The sequence below is a fragment of the Dioscorea cayenensis genome, chromosome 8 (genome assembly GCF_009730915.1).
Source record: "Dioscorea cayenensis subsp. rotundata cultivar TDr96_F1 chromosome 8, TDr96_F1_v2_PseudoChromosome.rev07_lg8_w22 25.fasta, whole genome shotgun sequence".
NCBI classification, from domain to species: Eukaryota; Viridiplantae; Streptophyta; class Magnoliopsida; order Dioscoreales; family Dioscoreaceae; genus Dioscorea; species Dioscorea cayenensis.
This window is the reverse complement of record NC_052478.1, coordinates 13522166-13532135: the sequence shown is the minus strand read 5'-3', so window position 1 is coordinate 13532135 and position 9970 is coordinate 13522166. Positions and strand designations below refer to the sequence as shown.

The 9970-nt window shown below is 36.5% G+C and overlaps 1 non-coding gene across 1 annotated transcript; it reads left to right on the top strand.

Moving 5' to 3' along the window:
* The first annotated feature begins 315 nt into the window (after positions 1–315).
* Positions 316–421, top strand: LOC120268156. The gene has a single exon (XR_005538825.1). It is a non-coding gene; the product is annotated as a small nucleolar RNA R71 (small nucleolar RNA).
* The last annotated feature ends 9549 nt before the right edge of the window (positions 422–9970 follow it).

Here is a 9970-nt window from a genome sequence, read left to right as displayed (position 1 = left end):
GGAGCATGTCCTCCACCACACCCGGTGTAAGTAGTCACGGCCGCCACTCTATTAGAAGTTAGAAGGTCTAACTTCTTACTCAACGATTCCACTTGAGCCGCTAATGAAGTTACTGCATCTATTTCATGGAGCTCGGCCACCTTCTTCCTTTCCTGCAGATTCCTCTAATAACTCTTCATGGCCATGTCTTCCACTAACTATCGGGCTTCTTCCGGGGTTTTACTCCCCATTGTACCTCCTGCGGCGGCATCTAACAACTACCTTGTACTCGGATTCAACCTATTGTAGAAAGTTTGAATAATCATCTATTCGGGAAATCCGTGCTGTGGGCATCTCCACAAAAGATCCTTGAAGAACTCCTATGTCTCAAACAATGACTCTAACTACATCTACACAAACGACGATATCTCATTACGAAACTTGGCCGACTTCCCCGGAGGAAATTATCTAGCAAGGAAAGCTTCAACCATCTCGTTCCAAGTTGTGATGGAGGCTTTGGGCAAAGAATGTAGCTACTGCTTGGCTCTTCCCTTGAGAGAGAATGGGAAAGCCCTCAATCTAATAGCATCATCTGATACACCATTAATCTTCAGCATATCACAAACTTCCAAGAAGTCTTCTATATGGTTGTTTGGGTCCTCAACGACCAAACCAATGAACTGTGCTGATTGCTGAATCATTTGGATGAATGCCGGCTTTAGTTTGAAGTTCGGAGCTATAATCAAGGGTCGCACAATGCTCGATTGTGTGCCCAAAACTGAGGGTCTAGCATAATCAGATAGTGTTCTCTGTTACTCATTCTGTTCGACCATATTATCTGACCCTTCAACTTCTATTTCAGCTTGATTAGACAGTTCTTCTGCAGGTTCTTCTCCCCTTCTGAGTGTTCGTTCAAGTTCAGGATTCCCTTCAATCAATATCGAAGGGTTCCATCGGGTCATAACCTGGAGCTACACCCAAAAAAAGAAAACAAATCAGAACGATGATAGGAAAAAGAAGATGTGAAATATAATGAATGAATGAATAGCTAAGAAAACAAAGTGCAAAGTATCTCTAAACTCCTACCCCCTAGTAACGGCACCAAAAACTTGACAACACCCCTTGCGTATATCCCGCAAGTGCACGGGATTGTCGAAGTAATAAATCCCAGATGAGTGGGTAGCGTATCCACGGGTAGTAGGGAATTAAAACACTTAAATTGTATATTAACTAAGTGAAGAGTGAATAATAGTTGTGTGACAAGATGTAATGTAACAAAAGTAAAAGAGACAAGAAAAATAGCACAAGTAAAGAGGAGGTAAGGCAATCGATATAAATGGGGTACCCGGATATTATTCCGCCTAGGACGATCATTTCAAGTGCAAAACCCTCTATTATGCTTTCTAACTAATGCATTAATGAGTCGTGGAAATCCTTCATTACATGGTCCCAAATCTAAGGTCAACCACACCTAACTCTATACATGTCCTGGAGGAGAAATTGAACAATCTCTCAACCTCGCACTCGTATAGAATCGCAATGAGTTCTAGGGATTCCAAATGATAAATCCTCTTCCGCTGGGGCTTAGTTGCAGAGGCAACGGAGTGAAGGGTTGAAGTGAGCCCATTCACTCTACTATAGCAGTTTACTATCATTGCACAAGTTAAATTGCGCAAATGTAACTTCCTTTGTGCTCCTCCAAACCACTATAATTGCTTAATCGTATGGAGATTGGCACACATTCATTTATCTTCAATCACAACTTGTGTCTTCACATTTATTCAATCCAAGACTTCATCAACAAAGTATAATCGCAATCCACTTTGGTTTCTTTCTTCCATATTTGGCTTCACAACCCTTTATGCACGAAAGTTCACAAATACACATGCATTAGCGCTAGAACCTTATAAAAGTAATTCTCATCATATAAAAAGAATACTTCGTATTACTAATACACAAACACTAATCAGTGTGTGCCAACCTCCATTGTGCTCAAGAGAATATACAAAGTATAGGGGCACAAAGGCAGTCATACTCATTTGTTTTGACTTATGCAATACTAGCAAGAGCTTCGTCAACGTGGTTTCATTGAAGACGCGATGACCACATGAATGTGTGAGGCCTCGATGAAAAGAGAGGAATTGGGAGCATTTTGGTGAAGTACTGTAGCAGTTTAATGCAATAAATCACTGTAGCAAAGTTACCATAGCTGTTACTATTCATAGCTCGTAGGAAACAAGTTCTGGAAATCCACACGGCCGTGTAGAAATTCCACAAGCCTTGTAGATGCCTGATTCTAGCCCCTATAAATACCACATTTTGAGAGTTATTAAAGGATCTTTTTCCCATCTTTTGCCAAATGGGGGAGGCTCTCGTGGCTAGGATTTAGAGAGGCTTTGGCTAGATTTTTAGAGTGGTTCTATGGCCTTTGACATAGTGTTCTTTTCGAGGAGAGTTATTAGGGTTGCTTTTGTCAGCATCGATTTGGCGAGGTGTACTCTAGGCTTGACAAAGGGACCTTTGGGGAAGACGAAGCGGCTCCATAAGACCATCGATACGGACTGCAAGGGGGTTTAATCTATGGATTGCATGCTTTTACTTTTGATTTCATTGTTGATTGTATATTGCTCCATGGAGAGCTAAACCCCTAGTGGGTACTTGGACTTGTTAACCCTAGGATGATTTTATTTCATTTACTCTTATTATGTTTCTTTAATTGATATTTTAATTGAGTTCCAATCTTGAATGCTTATTGAATTGATTTTCCCTTAGAGTGACACTAAGGTTGAGAATTTATTTTGGTAATCCTTGTGAATGAGTGACACTTCATTAGGATTGGACAAAACTAGGTTGGAGAGGGCCAAGAGGATGAGTCGAGAGGTAGCTGAACGTCCTCTTTCGCTTTTAATCTGATTTATCGTACCTCCACATTCCAAGAGTTCTTTGTGGTCACGATAAAGTGAAGTGCTAAGAGACAAACTCCACTGAGGCTTAGTTGTGCTAGCAACATAGTAAAGTATTAAAGTAGTCCTTAGTGCTGGGGCTTAATCTTGATAGGGGTCTTTCACCTAAACCAAAGGGTTAGATCTATATTAGGGAATAGAGTTTATCACATTGAATCCCTAGAGTTTTAAGCAACCTTACACAGTGAGGCGTCGAGATTATCAATTTCCATCGAGAAATAGTGTATTGTTAGTCACGGTTGACCCTAGGTTTGGGACCATGGGTATTTGGATTTGCACTTGAAGCAATAGTCCTAGGCTAAGCAATGTCCGAGTACCCCATCCTTCTATCGATTACCTCTCCTTATTTTTATTGCTTCTCTTTCTTCTTTTCTTTATTTTCATTTGTAGCGATATTGTTCACTTAAAATCACAACTTGGTTTTCACTATAGTTAGATAGCAATACTTGTGTTTCCAAGAACTATTCCGTATAGATACGACTACCCACTCACCAGGGTACTTTATTACTTCGACAACCCATGCACTTATGGTACACACATGCAAGGGGTGTGTCAGAAGGGCACAAAGGCAGTCACATCTCCATGCTTCTTCTCTTTGTGAAGAATACAAGACCTTTTAAATGATGAGTCGACAAAGAAAAGTCATATAACCTACCACATGGATGTGTGCCCGACCATGTGGCCTTAAGAGAAGAGTTATTGGACCGCGTTTGTGAAGAGGACTATAGTCAAATGTTATAGCAAAAATACGGTAGCATTTTACTATAGCTAACAGCCGCGGTTTGTGAAGAGGACTTTTTGCGGCATTTTTGCGAGCACTCTAAGGGCAATGCGGCTAAAGTTCTAAAGGAGGTCTTTGGCGACATTAGGGGCCATTCTTCACCAACTTTGATCGATCTTTCCTCCATCATAGCATCTAGGGGCCTTTGGCAACCTAGCTGTGGGATCGAAAATATGCGTCTGGCATCATGAAAAGACACCAGACAATATATCAAAGCACAAATATCATATTTGTTTTGTGTGGTTTTTTTCATTCCTAATAAAGACAAGCCTCTATTATTAATTACCCTAGATTAGAAATCTTAGGAACCTCCGATTAAGGGCAAAAAAGCACAAGTAAAAGCAAGAAGATTCGCGAATTATGAAACTTGTTATTTTATTATATAAAAAATATTTATTACATCACTTATATATATATATATATATATATATTTATCATTGCCGCTGCCTGTGCCTTGTCACTGCGTTGCCTGCCGCTGCATATGCCTTATTGCCATTTTTAGATCTCGTTATTGCCTTGAGATTCGCCACTGCTTATGCTTTGTCAGGACATTGCATATTTCATTATCATTTTTTGAAATGTCTTTCTTTCTACGGTCTTAGGAGAGAAATATATATATATATATATATATATATCTCGTTTCCATCCTTCGGGAATGGAACATTCTTATTATGACTTTGGACCGAGTGATTTTGTCATTGCGTTGCGTGGCTTATTGCCGTCATGAAATGAATAAGTCACTACTATCTATGCCTTATCATCACATTACATGCTTTGCTGTTGTATGCGATAGGCATCTCATTATAGCTTTGAAATTTATTATTGCCTTTGGGTTGACAATTTTAATCATTGACTAACCCCTGATGCTACTTTGGATATAAGGAAATGTTGTTCAAATACTGAACAATACCAAGCCTAATATATATATATATCCGTACTTGTATTCTTTCTCTTATGGTAGGCTGGCCCTTTGGAATTTATATGAATTCTCATATGCATGGTGATACATTCTCGCCTCACACGTATGCATATATATTTTCTTTTTTTATATTTGCATACTTTCTCGTGAATTTTGCATGCATGCTCCTCATCATACATCATTTTATGTCTTTTTTAATGGTGGGCCCACATCTTATTATTTTATTATTATTATTATTATTATTATTATTATTATTATTTTTGTTTATTACCCTGCATGTCCCGGGATTATATAGCATGTTTTCCATCTTATTTTTTTCATTTTTTTTATTATATTTTTTTATTCCCATTCACGTATGCATGCTTCTCATCATCATTTTTTTCTGTCATTTTTGTCATTCATTTCTCATGTATATATTTTTTTCTTTTCTTTTTATTCGGACTCTTCTCTTTGAATTCATGAAGGGGTGTATGAATCAATAAATAGCATGATTTTCATGATTCTATTCATGCTTACATATACTATTTTTTTTTCTTTTTTTTTTTTAATATTCCCATGTATATCCCTCCAAAGTGAGCCCCACGTGAATATATGCATGCATATCTTAAGTTTATAGGATAGTTCCCATTTCCTTTTTTTTTATTTTTTTTATTATATATATTTATTTATTTTATTATTTGAGATCCTGGAGCTTTTATCAAAACAAGAAGACTTGCTCTACTTCTTGTCTGCCACTATGAACCCATGCTAACAAACAGCATCAATAATAAGAATGCATGCATTTCATTCATTTTATTTTATTTTATTTATTTTTATGCATGTCATGAGACTATGAGACTATAACACGTTTTTTTTTTAATCTTGTGAATTGCAGACTTGGTCTCCAGCAACCAAATCTTTATTTCATGTAGCGAACCCCATCTTCAACATCGTCAACATTATAGGATCATCATCATCCTTATAAGCATCATCTTCAGCATCATCATGAGCGTCATCTTCATTATCAGATCATCATCATCATCATAAGCATCGTCTTCATAATCAATCATTATCATCGTTAGCATTACCATCATCATCATCGTCATCAGATTCATATCATCATCGTCATAAGCATCCTTATTAGCATCATCAGCTTCATTCAGCATCGTTAACATCATCATTATTACCATCATTAACATCATTAGCACCACCATTAATACCATCATTAGCATCAGCATCATCATCAGCATCATTAGCATCATATTCATTACCATCATTAACATCAGCATCATTAACATCATCATTATTACCGTCATCGACATCATTAGAATCACCATTAATTACTACCATCATTAGCATCATAGGGATGATCATCATCATGACATTATGAGCATCGTCTTGACATCATCGATGATTATTAGCATCATCATCATCATCGCCATAGCTGGTGCAGCGGTGAGAAAGGCGATGGCGAAGAACCTTTGCCCAAAAGGCAGACGGGAACATCCAGTCCGTTGACTTTGACGGGCAACGGAAACGAACGCAGACCATTCTGAGAGATCTCAGCCACTCAAGCTCACTTGGCGGCATTATTTCAGCCACTCAAGCGACAACAGCGAGTAGCAAACGGGGCGGTGGTGACAGCGGCAGACGGCATGCTTGGCGACATTATCTCAGCTATCCAAGCATGCCATGGTGGTGAACAGCGGCAGACGACCGGCGGCAACGGCGGCGGCAGTCAACATCCGGCATGATCGACGGCATTATCTCAGTCGTTCGATCACGCCGGCGGCATCAACGACGGACACGGCGGGCAGCAACACCGGGAATTCTCTCCTTTTTCCTCTTTTTTTATTATATATATAGGGGAAGAGATAGAAACCTTAAAGCTTCTTCCTTTCAAAGACTTTTTTTTTCCGGTCTCAATTCTTCTCTCCCAATCCTCTGCTCTTCCTTCCCTTTTAAGATAAACCAGCCCATCCTTATCCACATCCTAACCATCTCCCTACGAATCACAACTAATGACCCAACTTTTAAACTTCGAATTATTATTATTATTATTATTATTATTATTATTATTATTATTATTATTATTATCACCTTTTTATTTATTATCATTGTTACTTATTTATTATTATTTTATTATTTTTATTATTTTATTATTTTTTTATTATTGTTATTATTATTATCTTTTTTCTTAATTATTTTTTTTATTATTATTTTTTTTTTATTTTTTTTTATTTTTTTATTTTATTTATTTTATTTTTTTATTATTTATTTTACTTATATATATATATATATATATATTAATTCCTCCTCAATTCTTTTTTTCCTCTTTTTTTATTTAACCCAAAAACCCTCATCCTTATCTGAATCCCATCTTCCCATGAGATCACAACGAGTAGGTAGGATCGGATCCAAATTGTTTAATTTATTTTTATTTTTTTTAATTAATTTTATATTTATTTATTTTATTATTATTTATTATTTTTTTATTTCAAATTTGAAATTTTAAACTTTAAATTTCAAATTTTAAATCTCTCTTGTTTATATTTATTATTTATTTATTCATTAATATTATTTTTTTTTAATATATTATATATATATATTATTATATTATTATTATTATTATTATTATTTTATTTTTTATAATTCACTCAATCCCAATTCGCCTCAAGATGTGTGTTTGAGCTGTCCTAAAACTTAGGGTTGACTCGAGATATGTTCTCCGGGCCAATTTTGTAATTTGGACTTTGCCTCGAGATATGTTCTCAAGGAGAATTTTGTAATTTTGCATTTATGTCACGAGATATGTTCTCAAGGACAATTTTGTAATTTTCACTTTACCTCGAGATATGTTCTCAAGGAGAATTTTGTAATTTTGCATTTATGCCACAAGATATGTTCTCAAGGACAATTTTGTAATTTTCACTTTACCTCGAGATATGTTCTCAAGGAGAATTTTGTAATTTTGCATTTATGCCTAGAGATATGTTCTCAAGGGCAATTTTGTAATTTGCATTTTGTATTTAACTTGGAATTTGCATCCTAGTCCAAGACAATCAAATAATCAACTAAGATTAAGATTAGGACATTTAAATTTTGATTCTAAACATATCTATGATTAGGATATATTAGAATTCAAATTAAATTGGAATTTGGTTTCCATTAGGACATTGAATTTTATTAGGACATGCGTTATATTATTTATATATAAACAAATGCCCCCTTCCTACTTGTCTCACGAAATTCTTTTGGTGAGTTTAAGTGAGAGAAGTAGGAATCCCCAATCTCATGGCTAATATATCTCAACGTTTTTTTGGGATATGAACCAAAATTATAATGAAGTTCCCCAAGGTCAAACCTTCATGCGCCACACTCCTATGTTTAATTCTGAAGCCGAACCTGCAATCATATATGAAGGAGGAGAACAATCAGAGTGGGTGAAGCGCTATCCAAATCGCATGCTTAACTGATGCAATTTGCTTGAAACCTGAAGGAGAAGTGAAAGATTTGAAGACATTCGAAACCCTTGGATCAAGAATCATCAATCACCGCCCGGGATAGAAGGGTAGGGAGCCTATCCAAAATAATTTAATCGATCTTCCATATTATGCAGAGTGTGCCAAATTCATAGTCAATAACTACTCCAACGAGCTATCTGAAGTAGAATTGATGGGCGGGATTGTGGCTTCAGTCGGTCGCTATGATTTTGACATAAACTTCTATAAAGCGCTAGTAGAGCTATGGTGTCCCGATACTAACACTTTCCACTTCTTGCACGGAGAAGTTGGGATTTCATTATGGGACATCAAGGAATTAGGAGGACATCCAATCACCGGAGACATCTATGATGAAGTCATACCTCCTAATGACACAATTTGCCGGAGATATGACCCTGAACTTTCTTTTTAAGAAATCTTTTCGACATCTTTCAATGGCTCTCAAGACAAAGCGTCGATGAAGATGTATTCTTTGAGGATTGGGTGGAGTTCTTCAGGAGACCGAGACATAGCTCCCGTTATAGATCGACGTCTAATCCTCCTCCAAAACCTGTTTTCAAAGCAGATCTAGTTGCTTTTATAGCACTCTGGATTTGCTTTTTTATTATGCTGGGTGATCATAATATAATCAGACCAGGAGTTTTTATAATGGCATGCAACATCGCACACGGGAGGAGAGTAGCTTTTGCCCCTGCAGTGCTAGCACGCTTATACTTAGGCTTAAATGCTATGGCTAAACACAGAAGAGGACCCGGATACTCCACTACAGTGTTCCCTGCTCATTTCTTGTATGCTTGGGCTGGTCATTATTTTTGAAGCATATATCTCAAAAGGAGAATAGATGACAATACCTCAAGTATTCCTGGGTTGCTGAGAATACCGAAGATGCTGCAATTTATGAATTCCAGCGCGACTCCGTTTACCAATCCTATATATGTGAGGAACTTTATCCGACATGAAAGCAATTTCATATCTCGCCCTTTCTCGTTCATGCATCATAATGACGATGTGGTACGAGATTCCAGATACCCGACTGGACCATATGTATTAGATTCATATACCATGGAATATGTGATGAATCTTCGTTGTGGAATTCTTCCGCTTCGGTGTACAGGAGATTTTTTTGCAGAACCTTATAATCCGCATCGATTTGGGCGCCAATTTGGATACGATCAACATACTCCGGCGTTCATTAATATTCCCAGGAGGGCTCCTTCTCTCAGGATTCTTGCGGGGTACTGGCTCCATCTTTCTCGCCAAAGGACATCTAGCTCATTCTACATCCCGATGCATGATAGAGAAGGGAGACTTATACTTGTTTATGCACAAAAATGGTTGAGGACTGTTGAAGCATTTTTCAAACAGAAGCATTCATTGTTGATCCAAGATGACTTCAGAGACAATAGAAACATTAATAAGGAGCGAGGACAATCTTCGAAGGGCCACAGATTTATCAACGAAAATATATTCATTGATGACACTGATCTTACTACTGACCCAGTTGTCCCATCAAAGCGACAAAGAACTGAAGGTATGTCTATTTTATTTATTCAATTATTTGTTTATTTATTTCTCCAAAAATAAAAATCAATTTTTCCTTTACCACTTTTCTTTCACAAAAGAAAATTTTCCAAAAATCCTCAGGACCTTTTTTCTTTTCCTTTCACGCCCTTTTCTTTTTTCTTTTGATTTTTTTTTTTACGATTAATTTTCTCTCAATGATTTTTCCTTCTTTTCCTTCAAATCTGATTTCTTTTCCTTTTTTTTATTTTATTATTTATTTTTATTTTATTTTTTTAATTCTGAATTTTTTTAATTAATTAATTTTTTTATCTTCAAAAAAATT